Here is a 16,695-nt window from a genome sequence, read left to right as displayed (position 1 = left end):
TATGTATGCATATATATATAACACAAAAAACTGTAAAGTTTACGTAAATAAAATATGTTCTGTTCTGTTCTGTTCTGTTAAAAGGTGAGTAACAAGTTAGCTCATTGAAATTAAAAGGTCAAAATCAACTATTATTGTGTTTGATAGACAATTCTTTACAAGGCCAGTATGTGCTTTGTGTGGTTAAATGTATAAAATCGGTATCAACGTCATGTGTTGAAGTCTTGTTTGCGGCTATAAACTAGCAATGGCCAAATTCGTTAAAAGGGGAGTAACAAGTCAGCTCATAGAAATTAAAAGGTCAAAATCAACTATGATTGTGTTTGATAGACAATTCTTTCCAAGGCCAGTCTGTGCCGATATTAATGTTACTTAAGTACGCTTAACAGTAAAACCACAGAAAACTTTAGGCAATCTAAACAAAATTAAGCGCAAGTTTAGCGACTTCATTTCAAATGAGTTTTTCTCATTATGACACTTGCCGTATAAGCACAAAAAGTCTCAGAACACGCCACATAAATATTTTACATAAAAACCCCATATACACTTATTAAGACATAATTTTTATGTACCTAACCAATTAATGTATGCGACAAAGCAGTCAAGTCTTTCTTTATATTTTACAAAAATAGTGTTGGTAAAAGAAATAAAACTCGAGAATGTTGAAAAGGCACTATTTATCATATATAAGGCATTACAAGTACACTTTAATGCATATGTGCCCACATACACTTACTGTAGGCCTCTACAAAGCAAAGAAATTGCAACAAAATGGCTGAAAAAGAATTATAAAGTCACTGCCCACATATGGTTTCCTGGTCTTCCCCAGATGGTATCAATGTTCTCCCAACATGGTCATTAAAAACGCAAATTTCTCCACAATAAATTGTTTTCTGGAGAAACCCTGCTGAGAGGTTATGGCAGACATGTGAACGTTTGTATAAATCCTTTAATAATGGTAGTGGCTTGCAAATTTAAGCAGTTTTTTCTCCCCTAAATGCCTGAACATGGCCCGTTTTGCCCGATCTTCTACTTCAGGGAGCCACATTTCGCTCATTGTTTAAGAAAATTTGTCAGGATTTTTTCGACGTGTAGGCCAATACGTTTGTTATCAATGTTAATACACATTTGTTTCAAATTGGACTTCGAAAAAATTATTTTTTCCAATTTACTTACCCTATGTAAGTTCATGCCAAAATGCACAGCACTGTCCCCTATGGTATTACACGACCCGCAAGGTATCGGGTTTCCTGGGGTGGGAATGCCCTTGTCTATAATTCGAAATGGCAAATAATAATGAAGAAGGCCCCAGTGTTTATACTCGATGTCATGTACTGATTCTTTAGACCACCGAAGCGATGAGTTCGAGTAACACCAAGGTGTAGACTATAAATATGACTGAAATACGTCACACATTATTTCAAAAACTAAATGTGATGGCGTCAATTCAGCAGGCTGGGGACGAACGATTAGGCAAGTGTGCAAAAGTTATGACGTCATAAAGGAAACTTTCTGTTAAATGCGTCAACATTGCATATGAATGACTTTGGGACTGACGGAGGTTACGTCGTCATCCACAAATTAAAAGTGGAATGTTGACGTGGTTGATAAAGTAAAATTTTAGAATTAAGTGAAATGGAAAGCGATTTTTGTGACAAACATCTAGATTATCAACCTCCGCACAGAGATTTGACTGAAACCAGCATAGCCGGATCAAATCACTGACTTCATAACCAACACGTGATGATAGCCTAACCACGTGGTACAATAATTATACTACGGATGTCAACGAATATCCGAATATCCGAATATTCGGTCCCGGACCGAATATTCAGATATTGTTTTCCGAATCGAATATTCGGAAGAAAAAATAAAAAAATCGAATAATTTCAAAGACTTTGTTTTCGTGAAATTTGCTTCAAACATTGTAAAAAAAAGTTGTTCCTCGTGCCATAATGTTTATTCCGGTAGGCGCGATAATGCGTCGCTATGGTAATGACAGTATACCGGTCATAAATCCCGCTAATTGCCTATCAAAGACAGACACTTTGTGTCAAAATTATGATAGGTGCAAATCGCGTCGGCAATCAAAACACCGACCTGCACTTGATCCAATTACTCGAATTACATTTAAAATTATCAAAGATTAAATGAGTAAAGGAAAAGCCAACTTGGTGTAAAAAACAAATAAGACCGTATGGAAATTAAAACACCGACCCGTCTTGATCTAATAACTCGAATTACATTTAAAATGACCAAAGATTAAATGAGTAAATAAAAAGCCGAATTGGTGTGAAAAACAAAAAAGATCGTATGGTTATAATCACGTTGTCCAATCAAAAAGCTTTTAGAAAATAATTTACTCAACCGCTAATGCGTATCGTATGGTCCAAACTTTAATTAATTACTCAATATTCAATCAGGTATTATACTTAAAGAAATGTTTTTGGTATTCGCCCTTATTTAATTGAAAATATTATAATTGCTACACGCATAAAGTAAATCTCTGTCCAAGCAAAATGCCACCTACGCCTTCCGCTGCTTGGAAGTATTTCACGACATCATCCGATAAGAAGTCGCCGATCCAAGTGACTTTTAAACGTGGCAACTTTAAAAGACTGACTGTTTAGTCTGTTAAACAGGTTCAAAGTGTGTTGTGGCTATGTACATAATTCGTTTAAGTTCAGCTTTAATTATATTTAGATCTAACTGTTTGTCATGTAATTATTTTGTCGTCATGAAATATTATTGTTCTCGTTCTATTGTTGATGTACGATATTGATAGTTTAATTATTATACCATTGTAATTTTTTTCATTTCGGTATTTTTTTAAAATTATTAACCTAAACTTATATACTATTTAAAAATATTTAAATTATCTTACTTTTCATAATATAATACTTAAACAAACAAATATAATCCTACACATTTTAGTAGGATTTTCATGTGATGGACGATATTGTATGTAAGGAAAGACAACTCTGCGTGAAAATTGCTAGTTTATTTCATGAGGCCATAATTAGATTACTTTCAAACAATTATACTTTATGGTTACGCTTTTTTCTAAATTTTAGTTCAATACAAAGATCAAGGAAGAGGACGACAACAAACCCTTTTTGTCGCAGACCTCCTACGTGTACTGCGCGACCGTGGGTTCCACTTCCGGTTCGCTGGGTCAGGTGACCTCAACCGACAATGACGTACTCGACGCGCATAAGACCAAGAAATATGAGTTTGTCGGTACGAGCTAGTTAGTTATTTAGATTGCTATTATTCTTGTTCTTAGAAAACTGTGCATAATGCATGTGCGTAAAATGTCGTCCCAGATTAGCCTGTGCAGTCCGCACAGGCTGATCAGGGACGACACTTTCCGCTTTTATGACATTTTCGTTTTAATGAAGTCTGTTCTTAACAAAAATCCAATTAAGCCGGAAAGTGCCGTCCCTGATTAGCCTGTGCGAACTGCACAGGCTAATCTGGGACGACACTTTACGCACATACATTAAGCCCAGTTTTTTTCAGAACAAGACACATTTAGTTATTTAGATTGCTTTTATTAAAAAGTCATATTTTTCACATCTGAGATTTACGAGCTATATAATTTTTATTAAATTCTGTAGATTGACATACAAAAAAATATTTTTCATACATATTTGAATTGTGAGCTACTAAACTTTTTAGATTCATATTTTTCATAAAAAATATTTTTCGCATATTGTTTAACAAACCAAGAAATACAAGTTTGTAGTTTGTATTGACGAGCCATTAAGCATCGTAAAATCAAAATATTCACAAATGAAACATTATATTGTTCACACGTATTTGGTATACATTGTAATTCTTAATAGTATACATGTATTCTGACCCCTATTAGTAGTTTATAGATTTCTGTTTGTATCATTGTTTGTTCACAGGAAGTGGACCCTTCTACGCATCCGGGACCGGAAGTCTGACGTACGGAGATTTGAGCTCTTACGCAAAAGGCACTAAATTTGAAACCACCCTCAGGGTAACAGGTGTGTGTGCTGTAATTAGGCACGTTTTTCAGAAACAATCATAACGCCACATGTTTATGTGAGCCGTGCTCTGTGAAAAAGGGGTTTAATGCATTTGCGTAAAGTGTCGTCCCAGATTTGCCTGTGCAGTCCGCACAGGCTAATCAGGGACGACATTTTCCGCCTAAACTAGATTTTTGCTAAGAAGAGACTTATTTAAACATAAAATATCATAAAAGCGGAAAGTATTGTTTAATACTGCACAGGCTAATCTGGGATGACACTTTACGCACATGCATTAAATCATCTTTTCATAGAGCACGGCCCATGTATTACATAAGCCTCGCTCTGGGGAAACGGGACTTATTTCATGTCAATCCTGTGTAGACTGCAGGTTTTTTTTCTATGTAAAAAAGGCCGTAAAACGGACCCGATCGCAAATCAAACGGACCCGATCCCAAACCGAAATAATACAAAAAATCATATTCCCCAAATGTTTTTAAGAAAGAAGTCTCTTATGACTTATACTTATTAGACGCTATATCTCAACTTTATTTTAAAACATTCTACAAAATAAAATATATAACTTCAATTAACTACTTTTTGTCGATAAAGAATTCCCAAATTTGCCACTTCAATCAAGTACAAAAATCCCAATTTGACAAGACTCATTTTCGCCAAACGGCTAGATAAACTCCTGCAGACTGAAATTGTCGTTCCTGACAAGCCCGGCGAAGTGCACAGGTTAATTTAAGACCACATTTTAAGAACATGCATTAAGCTCCCTTTTCCCACAGTGCCGGTCATTCATTATATTCATGTATGCACATAAATTATATTTGTGTGAGTGTTTTCTGAACATGTAACAACCTTCTAAATATACAAATAATTAAATTACTCTATGAGGAGTAATATCCAAACAAACCGTCGAAGTTGAGAGTTTTTTGCCTACAACTTAGGCGTCAAAAGTCGTTGTTTCCACTGACCCGAACGCTCCTATTTGTTCGCGCCGATAGCTCTTTGTTTTATTATGCAAATGACCTTGTATACAACAGTCTCGTCCTGGAAAAAATGGGTTGAACGCATCTGCGTTAAGTGTGGTCCCAGATTAGCCTGTGGAAAATCTAATTAGGGACGACACTTTTTGGACTGCACAGGCGAATCTAGGACGACACTACGTACATGTATTAAGCCCTGTTTTCCAAGACCGAGGCTCAGTTTCTATACTTCCTCTGTGCCAGATTCCGCCGGTCACTACGACGCATCCCCTGTCACCATTTTCATCTGCGACCCACCGCCACCAGCGCCATCAAATCCCAACAGCGCTAGTGGCGCATCGTCGGCGTCGGCAACTTCCGGCGGCATAGATAACTTCATGTTTTGGCTGATTCCGGCGCTGCTCCTTCTGGCGCTCATGGCGGGGCTGGCCGTGTATCTCATCCGGCGATGCATCCAAGGCGGCCGATGGTGACATCATTTGAGTCGCATTCTGAGAAAACTGGGCAAAATGCATGTGCGTAAAGTGTCGTCCCAGATTAGCCTGTGCAGTCTGTACAGGCTAATCAAGGACGACACTTTCCGCTTTTATGAATATTTCCTGATTAAAGAAATTCTCTTCTTAGCAAAAATCTAGTTAAGGAAAGTGCCGTCCCTGATTATCCTGTGCGGACTGCACAGACTAATCTGGGACGACACTTAACGCACATGCATTATGCCCCGTTTTCTCAGAATGGGACTCATTTTAAAAGCCTCGATATTGCTATTCCTGTTAAATCCCAACTCGGAGACAGACAGATAGACATGTCTACATTTTATTCAGACTTATAGAACAGTACATCGTCTTCATACCTAAATATATATATTATTTTCTGGTGCGTAAATAGGTACAACAACATATAATTATGTAACCTGCAATAGTCATTTTAGAATATAAATCCAAATAAACAGATTCGATAACATGAACACTTAATTTGTAACAAGACAGAATATACATTTATACAACAATACTATTAAGGATCGTATTGCTTATAACAAAAGGTTCTTTGGCATATATGCATACAAGTATGCGTTCTCCACATCTCTAGTAATGGCTCTACCCAGGAACGGGACTCTATAGTGTCTCAGTAAGCGTTCAATGCAATAGAGCTTATCTAAAGGTTTAAATTAAATTGTCTCGAGTCGGCAACGTAGGCATGCTTTCACTAAACGTATTAAATAACGTTATCATTTACCATTACCATTACATGTACCCAGTAATATTGTATTACCGAATATACTGAAAATATGAAAACTTAACAACTTTTTTCAAGTAATGTAATATACCAGTCGTGATATTTTAATCAATATGGACTAATAATTGTAAAAAACTACGGTATTTTATAACTTTTCTGTTTTCGTCATTCGTGGATGACGGTCCCTTTAAAGCCTAGACTGGGTTTTCATTTAGAAGAGACTTCTTTTAACACAAACATAAATAAAAGCGGAAAACGTCGTCCCTGATTCGGCTATGCGGACTGTACAGGCTAATCTGGGGCGACACTTCACCGACATGAATGAAGTCCCTTTAAAATGAAATAACTTTATTCTTATTATTTTGAAAAGTATAACTCGGCGTTTGTTTGTTTTTTCCGCTCAGCGGTTCGTGTTACCAGTCGCGCACCGTGAAGACGATCCGACCGCTTCAAGACTCAGCAAGGGGCCAGACCCGCGTGATCACCGCCAGGGAGGCCGACGAGCGTCAGGCGGTCTACCGCAAGCCCCCACCCCTTCAACATCAACGCCTCTGCCACCTCCACCAACGCCACCGACAGATAAAGGGACAATCGCTCCGTGCGAGCTTCCTATCGTCCAGTATGTTTTGTTCTTACTTAAAATTAATTAAGCATCGGGCATACATTTTCCTTTATTTCATGGCCAAACCGATTTACGATTTTAGCACAAACACATCGGAAAATGGAAGGCGCAAAGTCCTCTATTTTTCCAAAATGAGAAATTAACGAATGCATGTGTCAACGAAAATATCCTTCTTTTGAAAAACAACAACAACAAAATTTTATGCTTGCGAAAAAATATGATCTTACAGTATATGGGTGATATTCACTTGTATTGATACAACTTACTTAGTCCCAGCAACAAAACATTTTGTGCAAACATCTCTGTACGTAGAGTTCTTTATTACCTTATTTTTCGTAATAAACGCCCCGCATATGGTACCCTCCCCCTCAAAAAACAACAACAACAACAAACAAACAAGTTTTTACCAAACGTCAAAATAAAAATCCTTGTTTAGTAGTCTTACTGACGATTGGTCTGCATTATATGAAAAAAATGTTATTTTAAGTATCAACTAATTGTCAAACGTTTATTAATAGTAACGTTTGTCTATTTTTAACTACCACGCACGTGATGTGGGGAATCTAGGTGCTATGTATCCGAAGTATTGAGATCAGTAAACAGCGATCTCCGTGACTTTTCGTGAATCTTCGGAATATTATCTTCAGACTATTTAAGAGACAATTCCATGACTTTTCGAAAATCATCGGAATATTTAAAAAAACAAACAATTTCAAGCCAATCAAACCGGATCGTTATGCGTTTAATTTCCAATGTTTAAACATATATTTTGGGTTTATTGAACGCTTATGTCCAATACAAGTATACACAAGACTTGCTTAATATTTGTAAATGACATCCTTACAAAATATAATTTACTTGATGAGTTTCTTCTTGCTTTAGATCCGTACTCTTAAGAATGATGTATATTGATTTGATGTTGTTTTACATGAGTGAATTGTTAAAGTATGTGCATCATAATGCTGTTTAAACATTAAAAAAACTCTAATTTTGCAATTTGTTTTACGCGCAAAAAAGCACAACGAGCTCATCGTAGTCTTAGTGAATTATTACATATCGCTAAAACAACACCTTTAATACAGCAAACCGCTGTGAAATCCTTATTTTTACACTCTTACTAGTACATAATCGAATTTTTGAGAAAAAGTCATTAAATTTGCTAACAAATAATGTTTTGAATTGTCTTAACTTACCATACGTGCAAGAACAAACTGGACTACAAATACTGCATTACATGGTTTTCGAGCCCGGGACCTCTGGCAGCAAAATATAATGCGCTATAATTGTGCCACGCAGGCGTTCGTTTTTATGAACGAACATTAACCCAGTTATGCCTAGCGTTTAGAAAAAAGGCCTTTGCAAACAGCGTTAACCCAAATGAGACGCCGCATGATGAGGCGTCTCATCAGGCTCTGCGCTGTTTGCTTAAAGGAATTTCTGTAAGAAATAGTATAAATATAGAAATAAATTTACTAGACACCCCTAATTTTGGAAATAAATTGATCCAATTTAGAAGTATGGGAGAGTCCACTAGCCATAAATGGCTTAACGAACATTAAAGCTGTACCAGTACGCAATGCATTTATAAAAGAACAATTAGAAAAGCGTTAAAGACGCTTTATTATTATACCAATTTCGAATGATGAATAACCGTTAATGAACCAATATTATAAACGTTTTCCCAGTCAGGATTGTTATTTCGCTTCAAAATAAACATTATGCATTCAATACTTTTTAAAATATATGATATTGATTTTGAAAATCGTCATTTTACTTAATTGTGCTCAAGTTTTTTTAAGAGTTTGCCAATCAAGATAGAACCCGCTACCGGAGTTAATGAAGGAATGGCTTTTAATCCTTGCGGTTACTTAATCTTCAATGGTTCTGCTAGGTTATTGTACGGAATTTAGCACAGATTATGGACGTGGACGATTTGAAAGATTGATTACGCAGTTGAATTAAAAGGACAAACAAGAAAACAATAATGAGTACTGCCAACATTTGACGTATTACCTCGCGATGTTCTTCTTTTGAACATAAAAGAATGGCTGTGACAATGTGTGGATATAATGCATTTTAGATGTATTCAAATTATGAAATTAATCTTGTCGGACTGAACATTTCATATTTTGACTTAAGTAGAATCAATGGCGTTATGAACGACAGTCGAAGTTAAAGTTCCTCACTTGATTTTAAGAGCAGCTTCGCCTATTATACTACCTGTGAATTTCAAATTTTAGTAATGAGTACTGCTTTCCTCTCGTCAACAGATTTATTAAACTTGTATATTGGGGCTTTAAATGGATCTTTTCACGTTTTGGTAAATAGACAACATATATAACAAACAATTGTTTCAGATTCGTAAATTTTCGTTGTAGTAATGATATTTTTTTAGGAAACAGTAATACTGAGCATTTACCATACTATAAAGTATCCATTATATGCATCTTTTGACGAGTTAAAACCTGCAAATTATAAAGCGTTGCAACGCGAAACGATTGAATTCTTTGGAGTGTTGTGTTGTTGTCGTTATATTTTGTGATACTACGAGGATTGCTTATATAAAGTATAAAATACATCACTCATTGTATGAGCACGGATGGGCGAGTGGTCTAAACGATATACTTTTATTCCTGGGGTCAGTGGTTCGAACCCAGTTGATAGTTTTTCTTTTTTTAATTTTATTCTTTTTTTTTACTGGAGCTTTTTAGATTCAATGTTTACATTTATCAATATAAAGCATTTAATAACAAACTTCAATATTTTCCAAAATCTGTGAAAAGCCGCTTTAAGCCAGCCTAATACTGTTGTTTCATTAATCTTTGTTTATGTATTTGACTTACTTCGAAATAGACGTATTTATAAATAATCTTTATTCATTTTTGAGCATATTATTTGAAGGGCTGGATTATATCGTTATCAAATAATGAAATCGAGACCTTATGCATGTTTTGACGTTTGACTTTCATTATTCGAGTTGTAACATGCGATGTAATAGGGTATCAGACCAATCGTGATACATCGGCTATCTCCGGACTCCTCCGTAAGATAAGAATAAATTGTCTGCTGATCCAGAATGGGTATCAGGGTATCAGACGAGTCTAATATGGCGTATGAAAAGGCGAGGCTTGGCGAGGCTTGTAGTGGACAAGAACAATAAATTCTCTACCGATGGAGTTTCTGTTAAAAAATAGTAAACTTTTTAGATATAAGCAGCGCTTTGTGAAAAGGGGGTTTAATTCACAGTCTAATCAAGGACGACACTTTCCGCCGAAACTGGATTTTTGCAAAGAAGATACTCTCTTGAAACGAAAAAAATCATAAAAGCGGAAAGTGTCGTCCCTGATTAGCCTATGCGGACTGCACAGGCAAATCTGGGACGAAACTTTACGCACATGCATCAAACCCCCATTTAACAGAGCACGGCCCTCATATCTTGTTGAAATATAACTCTTATTCACGGCTAAATTACGATATATATTGTTTTAAACAAACCACTTGCGGAACAAAAGTATACGATTGAAATTTCTCCTGTTAGACCCGCTTAATACTTCCGTCCTCGTTTAAGTGAAATCTCCAAGCAGAGCTGTCGGCCCGTAATCCCACGTGAAAATTTACCAAATGGATTTTTTCTTTGAGAATATTTTTATCAACCAATTATATAAATAATATGGGATACATCACCTGGCCCGATTTTGTCCAATTATCCCATGTTATGAATACATTGCGTACAATTTAACTGGATTAACTAAAGCTTTTGAGTACGGAAGCTTATTGGGACCAGTTAAAAAAAAATAAAATGATGTAAAGTTGTAATCACGCGAAAAAAATGCGTTTCTGTACGTAATAACGCAAAAGCATTAAAACGCTAATAATCGTTTAATAATAAAACGCTAATAATCGTTTAATAAAGTATAATAAATACGTTAGAACGTAAAACATGGCTTAATAACGTGAAATAAAGGAATAATAATTCAAAATCAAGGCGCATTTATAAGGGTTTGTACGACTTTCACCTTGCAAGATTAAATCTAAATTGCAAGTTGTACTGAGAGGCTTTCGTACTTGAGATCTAAACCCCGCAGTGGTTTTGAGTTAAAAATATGACACGTTTAAAATGAAAATTATAGCGAAAATAACATAAATACTAGTTCGTGCAGGACACTGTCTAATTAAAGTTATCATACTTTTCAATAGTTATGCGAACAAGTGAAATACATGTACTCGACTTAAGCCAGTTATTCGATAATCATATTATTTAGAAAGCGGATCAAGACGCCTTTACAATAAGGTTGGTTCGGTTTGAAAACTATTGCGCATCCATTTTCATGAACACGATCTTATTCCACATTTCAGGTTTTTCCGTTTCGCCCTTTTTGACTCATTTATGCCTAGTGGACTCTCCCATCCTTCTAAATTGGATCAATATATTTGCAAAATTAGGAATGTCTTGTATATTTATTTCTATATTTAGAATATTTCTTACAGAAAGTCCTTTAAGCAAACAGCGCAGATACATAAATGGGTTAATATTTGCCATCAAAATACGACAAATAAAACGCACGCGACTCTGTTGTACTAATGATGTGTTTGTGGCACATAACACACACGATGCTGTCATAACGTAATATTTCCACCTGTTGGTATAGCTTTCGTATCAATAAAGGTAACAGATATAGATTTTTCGTCGAGAATAATACATATATGATATAGTTAATTTATTTTCCAAAATAATAAACGTGCAGACCAATTCATACGTCGACGTCTAAAATCCCGTAAGAACATCTTAATTATATATTTCTTCGCATAATTCAAATTCTCGACACATGTATATGAAAGCCAGCCACATCATAAATTTAGATTTCAGGTAGAGAACAGCGAGTTTTTGTGTAACTTTTGCATATTGAATTACACTGGATAATATGGTTGTTAAAAATAAGTATTGATAGTCGTCTTCCTTGTATATGACTCGCATTTTGTGGAAACTGGGTTAAATGCATGTGCGGAAAGTTTCCTCCCAGAATAGCCATGTCAGTCCGCGCATGCTATCCAAGGACGACACTTTCCCCTTGTATGGTATTTCTTGTGTTAAAAAAGTCAAGGACGACACTTTCCCCTTGTATAGTATTTCTGGTGTAAAGGAAGTCAAGGACGACACTTTCCCCTTGTATGGTATTTCTTGTGTAAAGGAAGTCAAGGACGACACTTTCCCCTTGTATGGTATTTCTTGTGTAAAGGAAGTCAAGGACGACACTTTCCCATTGTATGGTATTTCTTGTGTAAAGGAAGTCAAGGACGACACTTTGCCCTTGTATGGTACTTCTTGTGTAAAGGAAGTCAAGGACGACACTTTCCCCTTGTATTGTATTTCTTGTGTAAAAAAAGTCAAGGACGACACTTTCCCCTTGTATAGTATTTCTGGTGTAAAGGAAGTCAAGGACGACACTTTCCCCTTGTCTGGTATTTCTTGTGTAAAGGAAGTCAAGGACGACACTTTCCCCTTGTATGGTATTTCTTGTGTAAAGGAAGTCAAGGACGACACTTTCCCCTTGTATGGTATTTCTTGTGTAAAGGAAGTCAAGGACGACACTTTCCCCTTGTATGGTATTTCTTGTGTAAAGGAAGTCAAGGACGACACTTTGCCCTTGTATGGTATTTCTTGTGTAAAGGAAGTCAAGGACGACACTTTCCCCTTGTATGGTATTTCTTGTGTAAAGGAAGTCAAGGACGACACTTTCCCCTTGTATGGTATTTCTTGTGTAAAGGAAGTCAAGGACGACACTTTCCCCTTGTATGGTATTTCTTGTGTAAAGAAAGTCAAGGACGACACTTTCCCCTTTTATGGTATTGCTTGTGTAAAGGAAGTCAAGGACGACACTTTCCCCTTGTATGGTATTTCTTGTGTAAGGAAGTCAAGGACGACACTTTCCCCTTGTATGGTATTTCTTGTGTAAAGGAAGTCAAGGACGACACTTTCCCCTTGTATGATATTTCGTGTGTAAAGGAAGTCAAGGACGACACTTTCCCCTTGTATGGTATTTCTTGTGTAAAGGAAGTCAAGGACGACACTTTCCCCTTGTATGGTATTTCTTGTGTAAAGGAAGTCAAGGACGACACTTTCCCCTTGTATGGTATTTCTTGTGTAAAGGAAGTCAAGGACGACACTTTCCCCTTGTATGATATTTCGTGTGTAAAGGAAGTCAAGGACGACACTTTCCCCTTGTATGGTATTTCTTGTGTAAAGGAAGTCAAGGACGACACTTTCCCCTTGTATGGTATTTCTTGTGTAAAGGAAGTCAAGGACGACACTTTCCCCTTGTATGGTATTTCTTGTGTAAAGGAATTCAAGGACGACACTTTCCCCTTGTATGATATTTCGTGTGTAAAGGAAGTCAAGGACGACACTTTCCCCTTGTATGGTATTTCTTGTGTAAAGGAAGTCAAGGACGACACTTTCCCCTTGTATGGTATTTCTTGTGTAAAGGAAGTCAAGGACGACACTTTCCCCTTGTATGGTATTTCTTGTGTAAAGGAAGTCAAGGACGACACTTTCCCCTTGTATGATATTTCGTGTGTCAAGGAAGTCAAGGACGACACTTTCCCCTTGTATGGTATTTCTTGTGTAAAGGAAGTCAAGGACGACACTTTCCCCTTGTGTGGTATTTCTTGTGTAAAGGAAGTCAAGGACGACACTTTCCCCTTGTATGGTATTTCTTGTGTAAAGGAAGTCAAGGACGACACTTTCCCCTTGTATGGTATTTCTTGTGTAAAGGAAGTCAAGGACGACACTTTCCCCTTGTATGGTATTTCTTGTGTAAAGGAAGTCAAGGACGACACTTTCCCCTTGTATGGTATTTCTTGTGTAAAGGAAGTCAAGGACGACACTTTCCCCTTTTATGGTATTGCTTGTGTAAAGGAAGTCTATTCTCAAGAAACTTTCGCTTATGTATTGAGTCTGTATTAATTAAGACGTTTAGACACATGGTAATGAAAGCTTTAGTTTATTTGATCCATTTAATACACTTAACTGGCATTGCTTGCAAAGAATTATGATATTCAATAACTAAATTCATTTATGTCTCAAAAGTAACATATTGTCATGAATCATGATTTTGAAAATTATATGCAAATATAGGTAGGCATACAAAAGTCTTCTTTTAAAATATTGAATCAAGTAATTATGCCCTCTTCAACTGTTATTCTTTCTCGAAAACTCAGCAAACAAAATTTTAGAGCTTTAGTTGGTTGGGATTTTTTCGCACTAAACGGAACTGGCGTTGTTGGTGGAAGCCAATGCCTACAGAAAAAGGAAAGTTAAGAGCATGTTTCGGGAAATTACTATATTAAAAAATAAGACAACCGTTCATATGCTCAATCGGTAGTTATCTGTTAGGAATTAAAATCTAACACGTGTTTAATGGCACTTAAAGTGTAGGAACATTACAGAAATACATCGATTTGGATCTAGAAACAATGTGGGCTCACACTTGCGAATGTTCAAAATGAAACATAGATTAATCGATCAATAAACAAAGCTTATTGATAAATCTGTGCATAGCTTGTCCTCTTGTGTCATGTTTATACATTTAGGATGCCAATAAGATGGCACCGGATAAAACTGTCAACTCATTAAAAATGTATCTGGCAGTGAAACCTGTTCTTTGATATTGAGAATTATGTATCTGGCAGGAAGATGAAGCAAAATGCACCAGACATAGGCTGCATTATCAGAAATAATGGTTTCTTAAGGAAATAATAGCAACAAAAATTTGATGGTTTGAGTGTGAATTGATATACCTGGTAACGAGTATTATAATTATTATAATTTTATAACAGTAATAAAATACCTATCAATAAACATAAAATATATTTATAAAGGATATTTGCTATTATACTCATTTTTGCACGGTCAATTTCATACAGTTCTCAGCATAAATTACATCATAGCAGGGGTGGTATATTAGTGTCTTTCAGTCGATCGGTTTGTCATTATGTTGGGCAGTTTGTCCACATAACACAAGCCTAGTACTTTTGTGCAGCACACTTCGACAATATTTTCCAAACGATTGAACACCTCCGATATAGATGTAAAATGTATATGTATTACATTTCCCAATATAATTTTAATATTGATGGACATGACAGCGGTTTCATCCCGTATTACGACACTGACCGACAATTTTGAAATTGTTTCACATTGGCTAGGTTTTATTCGGTATTTAAGCAGCGACATTTGTGCTAGAAATGATGGGTGCTTGTCGCTTGATTGATTGGACTGTCGAAGACTCCTTAAGTACATCCGTGTTCAAATATGGGGTCCAGAGTTGTATGTATAGATCCCTGCCTTTTGATCTGCCGATATCGGATCGCATACTTTAGCAGGTACCGGAACCGATGCCTCCTTGGCAATAACACGGTCCAAACCAGAGACGTAGATACTACGTCTCTTTCCAAACTGACATTGAATATTTTTCAGTGTCGTCTCGGCTGCAGACTAGTTCACGTTTGTGTGTGGCATTTTGTGCGCATATCGATATAGTAATGTTTGCAAACATCTTCCCACTGGTTCACGGCGGCTCGTGTGTAGTTTATTGATTCCTTATCAAAATGTGACTCTCAGCTCCGTGCAGATGTTAATGTTGGCGTTCCATGAACGGTACCTGGTCCAGCCAGGCTATCCTGTTCGCCTCAATATATCAGCATCTAGCCTGTTCGCCTCAATATCGTTGGTCAAGCCAGGCTAGCCTGTTCGCCTCTATATATCGTCCACAATCCAGTAACATGAACACGGTTCTAATATTAAAACAGCTATGACGGATACACGATTTATACTATTGAGCGGGGTTCCCGGCTTCTCAAGTCTTTAAATCTCGGTCATAACCGTCATCGGGCCTCTTGGATATCTCGCGGGATGTCAAATGCGAAACTGGTAATTGGGAGGCGTCAGACATCTACCGTTATGTGCTGACTTCCCAAAAATCGCCATGGTTGATTAGGATCCAACAACGTTTTATGTTTAAAAAGAGATATTATATACTTTCTTTAAGGAAGACTGATTGTGCATAGTGTGTATTAATTACTTGCTACGGCTGATCGTTTACATTAACTACTGCATTATTTAGACGAACCAGTTCCTTACTACACGCCACTATTTTATTTTCAAGCACGGCCGAAAAAAAGCGCCATCACTTCTGAAGTTTAAGGCGGATACATATTATTAACAACACTGCCTTTCATAAAAACTCGGCGGAAGATCCATCTCACTATTCCACTCATTTGTCCTTGTATCTCCTGCAGGATGATATCCGAGACAAAACACCACTATCTTTTCATTCATACGTTGCACGTAGCTTACCATCTCAGTTCCATCCTTTTAAAGCACTTCAATTCATTATTACTTTAACATTCTTTCTTCAATATCCGTCAGATCATTTACAGCACAGCCTTCTTCGGTCATCCGTTGATCAATCTCCATCAGTACCTCGACATGACGTCTCCCTATCTCCTGTAGGATAGCATCAGTCATTTCGACAACTCCGTTCACAAGGCAAGTCGTCATTCTGTTCATATACTCCAGCTCTAGCATCTCCAGCTCCATCCTTTTCATGCTGTACCACAACATCGGCTCTGGGGACGCGACAATAGCCATCCGTATCTTTGGCAGTCTGAGAATTACCCTCGGGCCTTCTGCCATCATGTCCGTTATAACTTCTATCCAATGACTTTGCTGCCTGTACGTCAAACCACTGGCTGCCATTAAATTCCTTTCTGGAATCATGTAATATGACAGTTGTTGTGTGACAATAGCAGTCCTAAGTGCTTTCAGTCCGTCATGCAGCCAGTGAAG

At 36.9% G+C, this 16,695-nt stretch overlaps 1 long non-coding RNA gene across 1 annotated transcript; it reads left to right on the top strand.

The window, feature by feature from the left end:
- Positions 1–5,382: 5,382 nt before the first annotated feature.
- LOC127834013 (uncharacterized) lies at positions 5,383–6,674 on the top strand. Its single transcript, XR_008027761.1, has 2 exons — positions 5,383–5,462; positions 6,631–6,674. It is a non-coding gene; the product is annotated as an uncharacterized LOC127834013 (long non-coding RNA).
- The last annotated feature ends 10,021 nt before the right edge of the window (positions 6,675–16,695 follow it).

Source organism: Dreissena polymorpha, chromosome 6, assembly GCF_020536995.1.
Source record: "Dreissena polymorpha isolate Duluth1 chromosome 6, UMN_Dpol_1.0, whole genome shotgun sequence".
Lineage (NCBI taxonomy): Eukaryota > Metazoa > Mollusca > Bivalvia > Myida > Dreissenidae > Dreissena > Dreissena polymorpha.
The sequence above is the reverse complement of the archived record's forward strand: the minus strand, read 5'-3'. Positions and strand labels throughout refer to the sequence as shown.